The following is a 17,103-nucleotide window of genomic DNA, read 5'->3' as shown; positions in this document are numbered from 1 at the left end:
TTAGTAGATTCACAAATTCAAATTAGTTAATTTGAGTATTTATTCATTCTTGAGCTATTAAAAATGGTTGGAATTAATCAAGATAACATAACAACCAGGAAACGCGAGGCTAGAGTGTTACGGTGAGTTTGTCAGAGATTCAGCAGATATTTCCTCTAGCATTAATCTTGTTTCCCTAGTTTAGTAAACTAATATTTACCTATTCAAGGTGCATATGCCTACTGATGAGTGGGTCTTATAATTTCAGATTTCTCCCAATACTGTTAGAAGAATTTTAGAGAGGAAGGGAGGCAAGACATTACAGCCTGGAATTAATTGTCTAGATATTGATGATGGACTATATATCAGATAATTTATTGAGCGCACAGATGATGGAAGCAGTCCAATAAACTATCCAAATAGTGAAGAAAACCTGTGCAATACGCTTACACCTTCTAAGAATCATTGAAAGTTATTTTTACCAAAATCAAAAGCAACGAATATATCAGTCTGGATAGCGTTTTTGAACATGTGTCAATCGAAGAGAACATTAAATAAAATCTCAAAATAAAATGAAATCCTCATCGATAAACAGAAAAATATAATAGAGTACGATTTTGTGCTAAATACAGTGAACACTTGCAACAAAATGCGAAATCATTCATCTAGATGGAACTTGAATATTTGAAATTAGTAATTAGACTCGTTAGTGGACTTTAGAAAGCAAGCCAAAAGGTTTACCAAGTATATTCAAGGGTAAAGACGGAAGGGACACTATTTCGAATGTTGGAACAATTCATGGGATTTTAACCCGTATGTGATTCAACTCTTGACAGTGGAATGAGGAAAATGTAAAAATTAAATTTGGCATATTTAAACCTTGTTTTGGTTCTTCTACCGATGCCTCAAAATATATAGAAGAATACGTAGCGATTTGGCTATTTGAACTTATGAATAAAGAAAAGTGAAGATGGAAATAGAGAAAGGAATTGAAATCTTTTGGAGAAGAAACAAAGATACAGTAAAAGAATAGATGAAGTAGAGGATATCTTTGGGAATGAGATCAACATAAAACTTTCTTGAGTTTGAAAATCCAGCAGATTATCTTTATATTTCACCTCGAACACAATTTCATCAATCCATGAATAATAGCTGCAGCGTTATGCGAGAAATATGTTTTGTGAATTTCTTTTCTATGAGAAACTTAGGAACAGGAATAAAATCTGCTTAATGAGACGCATATTTCACCAACCTTTTTTTGTTAACCCTTCTTAATATAAATGAAATAATTCCTATATAATTCTACGTTTTTATCATTATTATTTTTATTGACAAATGGAGAGTAAGAGTTTTCACCCCATAAACTAATATTCAATGTTTTTGATAAATATGGATAATACAAAAAATGAATTGTTATATTATAGTTGATCTATTTAATCCGTTTATCCAGAAATTCAATTGGATGAGGTTTGTGGATTAAACTCGGTTCAATTCCAGTCACGTTTGTTTACACGGTATTTACATCGATAGTATGAAAGATTTAGCAGCATTTACGTCGATCTTCTGAATAATACAATAATGTACACTTCATTGAAGTGTACCTACCTACTTTTATTGAAGGTGAAAGGCTGTATTTCTAATAATTAACTGGAATGGAGTTCTGATGATTTTATTTTCCCCATGTAACTTTTGACGTCTAGCCTCTGTTAATCGATATAATGAATAACAATCGGTTCGATTATCGATACCGGCTCTGTACAATTTTTAAATAAATTCACGGGGGATCAAGGGGGATTAATCTCCTCCCGAAATAAAAAAAAAGGTTATACACGCTGATTCACCGCGATGGCCCATTAGACGTTTATGGAAAACTAATCATAACTTTGTGCTGAAAATTCGCATGTTGGTATTTGAGGCTATGATACTTTCAAATGTTTACAACTTCCGGTTGATTACTACATCCTCATTCCAGATAGCACACCCAGTATATTATTGCATCATTAGATTGCATTTTTGATGACAATTTCAGCAATATGGACACCATGGGTAAATACTCAACAGTTAGTGAGTTAATGTGATTCTCATGAAAAAATGGTGGCGACGAAGACTCACGTTTTTCTAATATTTCTACAGGAAAAAAATTTCTTCGAGGAAACCTGTGTCATTTTTGATTCTGTGAATACGTAGTATTATAAGGCTGTTTGCGGTTCGGACCAAAAATGTACAGGGTGTTCATCAGAAGATCATAAACTTGGACAGCTCAGAACTCAATATTTTCAATTTAGAACCTAAATTTTAAATTATTTCATTCAGTTCTACGTATAAAAAAGAAGGGGGTTACTTAAGTAAACCCTTAACATGAAATGAAAATTTTGAAATTCATCGAGGAAAAACTTCAAATGAGGAAAAACCGCTATTTCCAACTGTGTGGAGAAGTCTGTGACTTCCGCAAGATACAGAAAGAAACTAAAATTTCATGTTTCGATAACTAAATTTGACATTCCTTAAATTGTAATCAATTATTCGCAATTGAAAATTTTATTGATTCATGGATTTCTCCAGAGTCCCAACGAACAATTACTTATAATTCATAACAAAATTTAGAAATTTAGTTATGGAAACATGTAATTTTAGTTTCTTTTTGTGTTTTCCGTTGTGTTTTGTTGGTAATTGTTTTTGCCTCATTTGAAGTTCCTCCTCCATAACTCTTAAAGTATTCATTTTAGGTATAAAGTTTGCTCAAGTTTGCCCTCTTGTAATAAGTAGAATTGACGGACATAATAAAAAATATATTCTTATTTGAAGGTCTTGAGTTTTGATGAATTTGAGTCGTCAAAATTCATGATCTTTTGATAAACACCCTGTACATTTTTGGTCCAAACCGAAAAGAGTTTTATAATACTTCGTATTTGCAGAATCGAAAATGGGAGAGGTTTTTTCGTAAAAAAAAATTTTCGTAAGTAATATCATAAGGGCATCTAATTTTTCCGAAAAGAATCGAAAAAACACGTTGCTAAGTAATATTTTGACAAGAAGCATGAGTGCTGGTGGCAACAAAAATCCGAGTCGAAGACGAGGATTTTTGCACCTGCACGAATGCTTTTTGTCAAAAAATATTACTTTGCAATGTGTTTTTTCGATTTTTTTCACAGGAAAAATTAGATGCCCGAATGGTATTTGACAAGACTATTTCCTGAGTAATAGATAATTCTGCATGCATTACCTATGTATAGGTATTAATTTGAAAACTGAAAAACAGATACTCAATTTTATTTCAGCCAAAATACTACAAATTTAATTATTTATGGTACAATTAAAATATAAATTGCAATTTTGGTTCACGGTAGGGGTATTGTTTGAAACTCTTGTTGATTCATTGAAGATGTGGGGTGTAGGTACATCATTAATGTAATCTGTTGAGTGAGAAGCGGGAGGAGTGACTGCAGGATCTTCTGTTTTCTGCTTTTTAGCTGGAGGTTCTTAGGCGTCACTTCTAAGGGTGTTTATGATGTTGGAGTAGTGCTCATTATCCATTTGCAGATAAGGTTTAATTGAGTTGGTCTTTAAATGGGTCAAAAGTTATTTTCCACTTCACAAAATACATTTCTTGCATTTTTTTTGCAACGGTGTTCCACATTGTTTTCACAACTAGTTCTTTGTAATTTTCACCGTTTTCCTTCTTCATATTTCACGCCCAATCTTTCAGAATAAGGTTTAGTTGTTCTAAAGTTGTGTTTTCCATAAGCTCATAGTTCTTTGCTTTGCAGAATGTCATGAACTGTTTCCATATTGAAGTATGAGTTCTGAGGGTATTATACGGTATACTTTTCTCAATCGCCAAATCAATATTAGACAAAGAATCGCTTCCAAAGCGACTCATTTTCACGATAATAAAATCAGAAAAAATTGTTGAGCGTCGTTTTCTGGTGTCCTTGGAGATTATAATTACGTTTGTTTTCAAAGGTATTGTAATTTTTGGTGACAACAACTGTCAAGTTTTGCCGCGGGTAAACGCGAATAAACTGCTGACAGGTCCTGCCAAACAGTTTTTCCACCTAGAAACCATTTGTAATTCAAAATTGCGCGTTTCTAATTGGTGCAAATTACGACGAGGGAAATAGTCTGTTGAAATATTAAAAAAAATGTGAGTCCACGTCGACAAATTTTTTTTCCATGAGAATCTCATCAAATCATGAACCATTGAGTTTTCACCCAAGGTATGGGATATTGCCGAAATTTTCGTCAAAAGAGCTATCTAATGATGCAATAATATACTGGGTGTGCGATTTGAAATAAGGAAGTAGTAGTTTGTATAGGCGGGAGTTGTAAATATCTGAAAATATTTCGGGGAGAAAGATCATTATCGCAAACCTCAACATGCAAATTTTCAGCACAAAATTATGATTAGTTATCCGTAAGCGTCGAATAGACCATCGCAGTGAATCACCCTGTATATTTACTGCGACCATCTCACTCTGTTTTTAAAGGGCTTACACAATGACAAAAATTTTGCAAACAAATTTGAAGATATAATTTCTTTGAAATTCTCATCAAAAGTTGTACAGGGTGGGCAAATAAGCGAGGTAAGCGGCTATATCTCAGGATCCACTCATCGTAGAGAGTGGTAAAAAAATTTACCACTAAAGTGTTCAAGAGAACACACTGGAAATTATTTTGAAGTTCATACCTCTACCGCTAGGGGCGTAATAGCTACCGTCGAGTAGAAAAATGAATTTTACTCGAAAATGTTTCATATGAAGTTGAAGAAAAAATATAATCACTGTAATCCTTGAAAAATTGAATTGTCACTTTCGATTTTACGACATTAAATAAGGGTAGGTGAAAGGGAGAAATCTGACTGATTGAAATGCCTGTAACTTCAGTTTGGCTCAACATTTTTGAGCAAATTAGATCTCGTGAAAGATAATATCTTGTTGATTGAGGACAAAATATACTCATGATATATTTGTTTTTGCTGGTTTCGATAGAGGGCGCTAAGTCAGAAGTTCATTGTTTTGTTCATTTCACTCCGAAATTTCAAATGTTATGATAGGATTTTTCTAACAGAAACGGAAATTCCATCAAATTTGCATGAAAAAACCTGAAGTTTCAGGTGTTCTGAAGTTGTGGCCGAAAGAAGATATTCTTCAATTGATGCACTGAAAAACTTAATTGTGTCTTCTTTTAGCCATAACTCCAGAACGCCTAAAGCTATCGCTTTGCGACCTTTTGGTTTTTTATACAAATTTGATGGGATTTCTGTTTATGTCAGAACTTAAAGACACAATTTGGTTTTTTGCAGTGCACCAGTTGAAGAATATCTTCTTTCGGCCATAACTTCGGAACGCCTGAAACTATCGCATTGCGAACTTCAGTTTTTTTCATGCAAGTTATATGGAATTTCTGTTTTTGTTAAGAAAATCCTATCATTACATTTGAAATTTTGGAGTAAAATGAACAAAACAATGAACTTCTGACTTAGCGCCTCCTATCGAAAGCAGCAAAACAAAATTTATCATGAATATATTTTGTCCCCAATCAACAATATATTTTCGCTTAGACGAGATCTAATTTGCTCAAAAATGTTGAGCCAAACTGAAGTTATAGGCATTTCAATCAGTCAGATTTCTCCCTTTCACCTACCCTTATTTGATGTCGTAAAATCGAAAATGACAATTCAAAAAGATAGAGAATTTTTCAAGGAGTACAGTGATGATATTTTTTCTTCAACTTCATATGAAACATTTTCGAGTAAAATTTATTTTTCTACCCAACGGTAACTATTATGCCCCCTAGCGGTAAAGGTATGAACTTCAAAACAATTTCCAGTTTGTTTTCTTGTACACTTTAGTGATGAAAATTTTTACCGCAAGTCTCTAAGATGAGTGGATCCTGAGATATAGCCGCTTACCTCGCTTATTTGCCCACCCTGTACGATTAAAAATGAAAATTGACTTGTCTCAAGATCCTCCTCGAAACTCAAAGGATTTTGAGAAATTCTTATATTTCCTTATAGCATTTAATTGTAAAAAATGCCTGTATATATCTCGATCTTCTCAATATTTAAAAAGTTCTATCAGGTAAGCCTCATTCGAATTTATATAATCCATCATTCCCAATGACAAATATTACAGTCCGTCCTGACAAACCAAATTCATCATCCCTTCCAGAACATTTTACTGTTTCCGTTCAGGATTAGGAAAATCGGATTATTAAATGGAAAAATATCCATCCTAGACCGCATAAATTGAAATACCCGACCCGAATGAAGCCACGGCAAGAGGAGGAAGATACCTACCATAAATCCAGGTAATACCATAATAATGAAAATTTCGGATGGCCGCATGATGAAAGCGGTTAGAGCTACTAATATATCAGAATCTAATTTTCATACATCTTTGTCGAGTTACCTTTGGAAACCCATATCCTGATGGCGCGGCCCAAAACTGCTTCAAAGGAGGTATTGATTTCGTTATGGAAGTCCGGGACTAGGAAACTCCCGTGGTGAATTTATGGCCGCAACGTCACCATTCTATCGCCCTTTCAAGGGCTCCATGCCCTTTGCCAAGCCGTGAATGGGGTTTGTAGGGAAATAACTGCAGAGAGAAAAACCTTGGCGAGAAAGTTAACTGGAAGTGCTGTTGTTTCGTCCCCATTTTATTCATTTATGTATATTTTCATATTTCGTTATTTTTAAGCGCTCGTTCTTTGAACAGAGTGCTCTATCCTATCGTCAATATATCCTTAATTTTCTGAATTTGAGCAAGTAACAGACCCGTCGCTAGCCAAACTGTTTCCCTAGATGGAGATCTAATTTGCCGCCCTAACAGAAGTCACCTCTGCAGAATGCAAAAATGGATATTGAGTAATCGGGGTCTTCTACCTCGAAAAAATTAAAGGAATTTCTTTAAAAGATTATTGATTTCAACATAGGGGAAATATTCATCAACAAAAGCCAACAATTTCAAATCTGTACAGAAAACTTAATTTATTTTAGGATTGAAAAGAATTAATGAATCTTTGTCTCTTCCTTTTATATTACTCACATTATCTTTTTATGTTCTCACATTTTTAAGTGGTAGAGACATTTTGTTTAGTTCGATGCCTTAACTTTAAAAAATTGCCTCCTGCCGTTTTTCCCAGAATCCATAATTCCATTGTTTACAGAATGATTTGCAAAAATTTTGGTTTATCCATAAATATGCAAAACACTTCTGACATTTCTTTAGAATATTAAGCTAACGAACACACAAATATTCCTGCAAAATCTCATGGATACTAGTCATACTAATGCTTAAACATCTCTCGATTTCCTGATATGTCTTATGACGATCTTCTCCAATTAGTTTTCGCACAAATTCAAAATTTTCCGGCACATCGACTGATTTTGGACGACCTTCTTTAACTTCGTCCATGAGCGAACTACATCTACGTTTGAATATAGTTGCTTCAAATGGTGCTTCAAGAGTTGAATTTAGTTGACAGATGCATTTTTCTCAAGTTAGACCACGTCGAAAGTCATAATTTTCATAGCTCGAAAATGTTCACGAGTTAAATCCATATTTTGACAGAGATGAAATATTCAATTTTCTGTAAACAACAAAAATTGCCCTCGTATGTCATGACATTATGAGTACGTATAACACAAAAAATGTCAAATTTTACTATGTCAATATCAGATTTCACCTGGCAATATCAGTGTTGCCAATTCTCAATACATAAATAGTAGCCCTCGTATACCTATACACAGTTATGTGAATATCAAGCGTACATTTGGCTCATGAATGAATCAGCGCTCAAAATCTAGTGACTCCACATCAGAGTTTTTTTGGTTTCGATGAATACATGTTTGGTTGTTATCATAAGATTGCCTATCATATAACATAATGGAACACGTTCCCTCGACCGTGTAATTAAGAGAGATAGTCACAATAGTTTCCACAACTCGTTAGTTCTCGTTCGTTGCTTATTTTCCCATTCGTTGCCAACTACTTTTGGCAGAAATTATTTAACTACGCTGGTCATAGCTGCTATGGGGCCAATAATATCTCCTAATTCAGCTGAACGACTCGTCTGATCATACAAATATTCAATAACATAAATTCAAATGGGAAGATATACTCAAATTTAATGTTTATCTATTAATTGTAGCACTACAAATGGTTCATGAATTATATAAACTATGTTGAGGGTCGAAACTATTAATTTAGTAGTTTAATTTATTCTCAGGATCTGCGGAAGTACCAACTTCGTGAATTTATCAAATATCTACAGGATGTTTCATTGTAAACTGGGCAAATACAGGGTGCGGCAGAGCCGATTGACGAGTTTTGACAGGTCATTGCTCGGGATGTGGTGGAGGCAGGTAGATGCGGAAGGGGTCTTTGTGTTCCTTAGAGTCAGTAGTTTTTAGTCAGCACCATGATTTGGACCGAAGTGCATAGTGGCTTTGTCGTTCGACGTTTTACGAAAATAACCGTTCTGTGATCGCGACCCACAGGGCATTTCGGCATTCCTGTCAACGTTTCAGTCCCCTTTGCAAATAGAATTAAAACTTAAGCTCGTCAACTTGAGGAAACAGGAAGTACACGATGAGGGCGAGGATATGGACGACCGAGAACGGTAAGAAGAGGGGAAGATGTGCATGCTGTTCGATTAGCAGTCGAGCATTCACCAAGACGCTCTGCACGGAGACATGCGATAGCGGGAATGTCAGACCGATCTTTGAGGAGCATTCTGCATGAGGATTTATCATTTCTCCCATAAAATCAAGCTTGTTCAAGAATTGAGTGCTGCTGATTACGTGAACCGCAAAAATCGTTGTGAGGAAATGATTTAGAGCATCTCCACAAGAGAAACTTTTTTCAGTAGTGATGATGCACATTCACATTTCTGGAACAGTGAATAAGTCAAATTTCCGGTACTGGACTGCAACTTCTGGACTTCAACTCCATGGAAGACCACTCCATTTACCTAAAGTCACAGTTTGGTGTGCTGTGTCTCAATTCGTGATAGTGATAGGCCCTCATCAAGGTTTAAAATATCCTTCAAATTGTCCAAGGAGTAACCTCTTAAATTTTTGCCGCATGTTCACCTTACATCCTGTATAATATGTTCCCATATCTTAAAAATAAAATAAAACAGTTCGCAACAATAGTATTTCGGATTTATATCTTGAATTCATGCCAAATTGAAGTTTCCCAAAGCGTTGCTTCCCATCCAACCCAGGAATTGTTAGGATTTATGTCCGCCCACCCTAAAAACCTTATCTTATTCTGTGTTGGAAGAGAATTGAAAATAACGCTAATAATTAAGGGAGAAAATCACAGTAATTCTAATTTGAAAAAACCAACAATAACGTTCTCAGAAAAGTATTGACTCACAAAACCATCAGTTTGCTGACTTGATAACTCCTCTATTGTTATAACTAAGATGTCTAAAAACATGGTGAATGCACTCGTCAAATTTTGAATGCAATGACATTCGACCAAATTGAAAATATTAGTTTTAGTTCGTGGCGGCGCCGCAATGTCATACTTGTCATTTCGATCTTTTTCCGTTGATTTTGATTGGATACATTAATTAAAACCCGATACTGACCAATCAAAAGCGACGTGTAACCGAGTATGATCGTACAAAGTCGTGAAACAAAACACGAAACGTTTACTGGAATGAATTAAAATATTTGTAATAGAGAGAGTTTATTGGTATTTCAATTACAAGAAATACTTCCATAGATCAAACTATAATGAAAGATATACATATAGGTACATAATGACACAAATCTCGAAAATAATAAATAACAAGAATCTTACAGTTGAAGCTTAACTAATATTCTCAAAATTGGCAAAACAAAAGCTAGTCAGTTCATACACCTGGTTTTTAGACATCTTAGTTATAACCTATAATTCTGAATCGGCCTTATTAATCAGGCATTCCAAATCACGTGACCCAATATGGCGTCTGTAGGCAAAACAGCTTTTAGTAGTGTCATAAGAAAGCATGTGGTTCGTTGTGAATAAATCATTCAAACGGCATTATCTCCAGAGTTGTGTGACTTTGTTGTTGTTGATAGACTTTTCAAGATGCAGAGTGAGTATTTAAAAAAATTATTGTTGGAAAATCCAGATATTGGTAAAAGGTAAGCTGAAAAATCCAAATTGTTTTTTGTTTACACAACAGTTTGTTTCCTATATGTGAAGTGAAATGTTCATTTACAGATATCAAATGAAGCTGAAGTTAGTAAATGATGTAGACCCTTTTACATTGGACATTCAGGAATTAGATAGTAATAGTAATAGTAATCTTTATTGATCCTTTTAGATTGAAAACATTCAATATAGGACAAGTCATTGAACAATTATATTAAAGGTGGTACACAATTAATTAAATTCACTATCATTCAAGAAATCATTAACATGATAATATCATTTATCCAGTAACATATTTCTCACGCTTTTTTTGAATGCAGAAATATTTTTCAGTTCTCCAATGGAGTTTGGTAACTTATTGTATAGTAATATACCGAAGTAAGCTGGATTCTGTTCACAAATACTGAGATCATGCCTAGGTATACAAAATTTCTCACAATGCCGTGTGTAATACTTATGATAATCGCTATTCTTTTGAAATCTATCCAAATTAGATTTAACAAACACAAGAGTTTCCAAAATATAAATACAGGGTACTCTAAGCAATCTATACTCAATAAATATGTTCCTACATGGAGTATATCTTTGAACAGCTGCTATTATGCGTACAGCTCACTTCTGAAGTTTAAACACTCTCAAACTAAGAGAGGAACATCCCCAGAAAATGATACCATATTTTATTCTGGAATAAAAATGAGAACAATAATAGGTCATTAATATATTCGCATAAGTTAATTCCCTCAATCTATACAAAGCATAGCAAGAAGATACCAAGCTATTACATACAGTACTAGTATGGCTTTCCCATCCCAAGTTGTTCTCAAGCCATACCCCCAAGAATTTAGTTTCTGAAACCTGCTGTATACTCTTACTATTAATTTTTATCAGAAATGATTCCATGCTGAGTTTAGTTCGACGGGTAAAGTTGATAAATACCGTTTTTTCTATGTTTAGGTACAGTCTATTATCTTTAAACCAATTAACGAATCCATCTAACATTTTTTGTGCATACATTATGAGTTCTTCTTTATTTTTATGGCTACATAGGTAGCTGATATCATCGACAAACATTTCAATCGAATTTCTCTCATCTATATCTGGTAGGTCATTTACAAATAGTAAAAACAATAGGGGTCCCAATACAGAACCCTGAGGAACACCAAACTCTATATTTTTTTCTTTAGATCTTACACCATCTATCTCCACTACCTGGGCTCTGTTGGTCAAGTAGGATCTCAGCAAATTATTTACTTGCCCTCTTAATCCATATGCTATCAATTTTTTGAGAAGCAATTCATGATTAACCAGGTCGAAAGCTTTACTCAAGTCCATGAATATTCCTAGAGTTTTCATGTTTTTACCTACACTGTCATATACTTTGCTCAAAAAGTCGTGAATGGCTGTAGTTGTTGATCTATTTTTCAGGAATCCATGTTGCGCATTGTGAAGGATATTGTTACTAGTCAGGAATGAAATAATTTTATCGAAAAGAATTCTCTCAACTATCTTAGATATGACGGACAGTAGAGCTATAGGTCTAAAATTTTCAACTTTTTCTGTATCTCCCTTTTTATAGATTGGAACAATTTTCGCCAATTTAAGAATCTCTGGAAATACACCTCAATCCAACATCAAATTTATGAGGTATGCCAATGGGTGGGCAATCAAATCTGCGCATCTTTTCAAAACTTCCGTATTTATGCCATCCACTCCAACGCTATTCGAATTTTTTAGATTTTTCAGTACATCCCTGACAATTTTATCATCGACTAGCGTAAGAAACATTGAATGAGTCCAGTTTTTTATTCAATTCGACTGGAATATTCACGAAATAGTCATTGAAATAGTTGACAATATCCTTTGTTTCCGAAATAGTGTGATTTTCTATTCTTATTTTATTTACTTTACGATTTTTGTTACTTTTATGTGAAATATTACTGCTGATGACCTTCCAAGCCGCTTTTGATTTATTTTCAGTTTGTTGGAATATGCTGATATTCTGCCTCTTTTTTGCTTCATTGATAACTTTGGAATAAATTCTTTTGTAATTTCTATAGTAATTTAGTATATTATCGTCATAGTTGCTGTCTAATAATTCACAGTATATTCTTTTCAAGTGTTTTGATGACGTGCGAATGCCAGGTGTTATCCAAGATTTTTTGTTGTTGTGTAGATTTGGCTTGTATTTTCTGAGTGGAAATGTTATATCCGTGTAATATTCCAAGTTTCAACAAAATTCGAAAACGCTTCATTTACCTCCTGACATGTGAAAACTTCACTCCAAGTTTCTTTTAATAAATAAGATCGAAATCTATGATGATTTTGTTCCGTGAATGACCTAGCATACTGCGTCAATACGGGTTTATTGATATTTTCGCTTATGGTTAAGATTTGTGCAGAATGATCAGATAACCCATTTAAAATAACGTTGCATTTCAAAACATTTCCTGAATTATTTACACAAATATAATCTATACCTGTTTTTGAATTTTTTGCGACCCTCGTTTCAGTATTTATCAATTTAGAAATGTTGAAAGATGATAGTACATCTGTTAGTTCCCTCTTAGCAGTGGCGTCGCCTAGGTTATCGATATTTAGATATCCACAAATTATGATCTCATTATTGGCATTTCTGCAGACTGAATTTAGAATAATTTCCAATGACTTGAGAAATGGAGATATCTCACCGTGAGGAGGGCGATATACAGAGATAATACACAGTTTTTTGTTAGTCAAATATACCTCGATTGCACTTATTTTTACTATATTTTCAGTTGACATTTCCTTTATCTTTTTTAATTTTTTAACATTGTTTATTAAAGATTCTTTACAGAATATGGCACTACCACCACAATTTTTCAGAATTCTACAAAATATACTACCTAGTTTATAGCCATATAAAGATATATACCCTGACAGTTCCTCTGTTAAATGATGTTCTGTAAGACAAAGTACATCAATTTCCTCATTCATCAGAAATATTTCAAGCAAATCTAATTTATTTCTCAGAGAATTTATATTTTGATGCATTATGATGAGGTTGTTATTTTTAATTGTTATTGACTATTATTAACAGGTAATTTGATATATTTTCTTTTCGCCTCAACTTTCCTTAAATATACTGAACAATTCAAATCAAATATATTATGTTCTACATTCAATTTTAGTGAAAACTTTCCATTCATTAATACACAATTATGACACTTTACTTTCTCATTACAATTTTCAGTTTTGTGACTTACTGACGTACAAAGTAGGCATCTATCTTCTTCTGTGCACTCACTGGCCTTGTGATCAAAATTTCCACATTTGTAGCATCTGAATACTGGTACATATTCATACACACTGCATCTGGACCATCCCATACTCAATTTTCCACTCTCGACAAGAAGACTAAGACACGAAGGATCGCATTCTGCAATGGCCATATATCTAGTTCTTATCTTCTTGATTATTTGCACATCTAAAAGGTGATGTTCTTTGATAAGGCACGCATTTTGTTTTCTAATCATTTCCTCAATTGTTTCTTTATCCATATCTTCCTCTATTCCTACTTCTAAGGTACCTTATTCCTACCTCTAAGGTAGCAGGGTTGCAAGATTTCATTAGGGCTTCTTTAGTAATTGAACTTTCCTGCTTTCGTTTAGGTTTTATCACCAACAGCTCTCCTGTAGCTTGCGCATAAGTTTTTGTTTTCGCATTCTGCTCAGCATTTTTTGTAGCAGTTAACTTGTTTTCAATATCAACAATTTTTTCTTCAAATAGTTTTTTTTTATTTCAGCTAAGTTTATACCATTTTTCAAAATCAATTCGATGTACAACAGGCACTGATTACAGTACCATTTTGCATTTGTAGCATTTGATATCGTTGTCCACGCATCATCCGCTAAATTGGCACAATTTGGATGAAATCTCCGCTTGCATAATCCATCGCATAACACGACGAAGTCTTCTAATTTGTTTTCACATTTATCACAGTTCATTTCCATTCCATCCGATTTTCTTTGTGGGAAACACTTCTTGAGTGCGCCACTGGCTGGCATATTCAGAATTCAGCAAAATTGTTCTTGTTAACACAATTTGCCATAAAATATAATAATCAGCGGAGGTGGTTTTCACTGGATCATTTACTGTTTTTAAATGAATATTTCGTATGTCTTGAAAAATAATCAACAAGATTATTTTCCGTTTTGAAACAATTTGGAAAACATCGATCAATTATTCGCCCCGATAAATATCATAAGGAGCACCAAAAAACACGTCTACTCAATATGGAGAGAATACTCAGATAGTTCAATTCATGGAATTCCACCTATTACAAATATGGATATTGTTTCATATTTAGTGCTAACCCATAGCTATTACACCAAAGAGCAAATGAAGGCCTACAAGAGCTTGCATTCATTCAAGTATTTTGAGTCGGACTTTGTTGTAAATGTGGGGACAAAAGTGGTGAATGGTTTCTACATTGTAGTGGGAAAGGTAAGTTTGTTTTAACTGTATGCAGACTCTCTTATTATTATTATTATTATTATAGATATAATTTCGTAGTCAAGTGTTGTTTGTGAAACATGGACCATGAGTACTATCTTTACACACAGCCCAGGGGACCAGTTGAATGTGTATGGCATTTATGCACAAAGTGCTTAACGTGTAAAGAACATTGTGTTCATTTCTATTGACTTTTGTTTATTCAGCAATTTTTTTAGGTCAAACATTCTCAGAGAGGAAATGAGAAACCATTGGACGTTTGGTGCATTGTGGCCAAAGATGGAAGTGTATTAACAGCACATTGCACATGTATGGCTGGACACACAGTGAAGTTTGCAGTCATGTGGGTGCACTTTTATTTGCAGCTGAATATGCAAATAGACGAAAGGCTGAAGTATCTTACACAGACATACTGAGCAGTTGGACGATGCCATCATCCTCTTCACAAGTGCCCTTAGTACCAATCAGTGAGATGGATTGGGGAAAACCTTCAGCTAGTCAACATAAAAATAGGGATGTTATACCCAAACCACTAAACATACAAAATCTCTTGAAGAAAATGGAGCAAGTGGGACATAATGCTGCAATTATGCGAATGGTAGAACCATTTGCTAGTGGTATAGCAGCACAAGTGAACAAAATTCTACCCTCTGTGCTAAATATATTTGATGAGAGTCGCACAACTAAAACCTTCCTGGAATATCCAAGACATTTAATATATCATTAGATAATGAACAAATTATGAGTATGGAAAAATCTACAAGAAACCAATCTGAAAACCGAAATTGGTATATACAAAGGGCAGGTAGGATCACAGCTTCAAAATTCAGAGCTGTTTGCAAAACAAACAAAACAAAACCTTCTTTGTCACTTATTAAATCTATTTGTTATCCAACAAAAACTTTGTTTTGCAATAGAGCTACTTTATGGGGAATAAATCATGAACATATAGCTGTTGAACAGTATCAAAGGTATATGAGTGAAAATTATGACTCGTTTCGAGTCGACGAAGTCGGATTTTTGATAAGCAAAAATTGGCCTTGCCTTGGTGCATCTTCTGATAGACTAGTGTTTTGTGAGTGCTCTTTGGGGGGGTGTCTCGAAGTAAAGTGCCCTTATTTGTTATATACAAATAATTGTACAGATATAAATGAATATGTATCTTTTAAAAGTTCCTGTTTAATTAGGGAGAATGATAAGGTTACTTTAAAAAAATTAAATAGTTACTACTATCAAGTACAAATGCAAATATTTGTAACAAAATTGAAATTTGGTGATTTTGTTATTTGGTCACCCAACATTTTTTTCAAAGAAAGAATTTTTCCAGATTTCGAATTTTTTGAAAATGAGAGTCAAATTGCTTTGAAATTTCATGCAGACGTCATATTGCCTGAGCTCTTGGAAAAGTATTTCACAAGGAAAAAGGGAATGGCTGAAGTAAATTATTGGTGTGTTTGCCATAGTGTTGATGATGGGAGACCTATGATTCAGTGTGATGGAGAAGACTGTGAGATAGGCTGGTTTCATTTTGAATGTGTGGGATTATTTGATACCCCAAATAATGCATGGTATTGCCAAAAATGTAATTTTCCTACTAATATGTTATAATTTGTTTATATTTTGAAGAAAAATTTAATTATATACTACAAAAATTGTTACTTTGATTTTGACTGTTATTCTGGTATGTGTAAAGATAATTACAATTTACATGACAATTACTGTAATTTTTTATTGTAAATTTGTGTATATTTTTTCTATATTTTCTCAACTATATTGGCAGAATAAACTGAAATAAAACAATAAAGTAGTTTTCATTTTTATTCTAGGCTGATATAATCAAAATCTCTAATACATATTTGGTGTAGGGTAGTAATTCACTTACATACTTAGAAAAATACATTCATAATACAATAACAATTTTATATACTTAAAATTAATTTTTATTATTCAGAGGGGGACAATAGGAGGGGAAATATTAATTAAGCCACAAGAAACCATTTCTATTTTATCTAAAATATTCAAATCATCAGGGTCATTTTCCTCTTTTATCAAAGATATTGGTATGGCATCTTTAAAAATATTGAATTTATTTTTTAATATACCAATTATTCTTTCCACATTCTTACATGAGCTATACATGTATGTCTGTATGAGCTATACATGAGCTATACCTGAGCTATACATGTATGTCTGTATGTCTTGTAGCCTCAATATCCAGAGGATGTAACTGCTTTTCAACCTTCGTGAAGGCAGGGATAACCAATTTACTTTGTAAAACTCCTAAAGTTTTTTTTATTAAGAAACCCCTATCAGCTAAAACAATATCCCCAGGGGTAATATGATTTAAAAAATCACTGTTCTCAACAATTTATTTGTCTGAGGTACGCCCACCCCATGCCTTACTAATATAGCTTACTGTACTTTGTGGTGTAATTCCTATTAAAAATTTTACAGTGTTGTGGTGTTTATAATGTGACCATCA

General features: G+C 33.7%; 1 pseudogene; it reads left to right on the top strand.

The window, feature by feature from the left end:
- The first annotated feature begins 14,483 nt into the window (after positions 1 to 14,483).
- LOC123673782 lies at positions 14,484 to 15,348 on the top strand (annotated as a pseudogene).
- Positions 15,349 to 17,103: the final 1,755 nt, after the last annotated feature.

Source organism: Harmonia axyridis, chromosome 1, assembly GCF_914767665.1.
Source record: "Harmonia axyridis chromosome 1, icHarAxyr1.1, whole genome shotgun sequence".
NCBI classification, from domain to species: Eukaryota; Metazoa; Arthropoda; class Insecta; order Coleoptera; family Coccinellidae; genus Harmonia; species Harmonia axyridis.
Note: the sequence above shows the minus strand (reverse complement) of the source record. Positions and strands in the feature narration are given on the sequence as shown.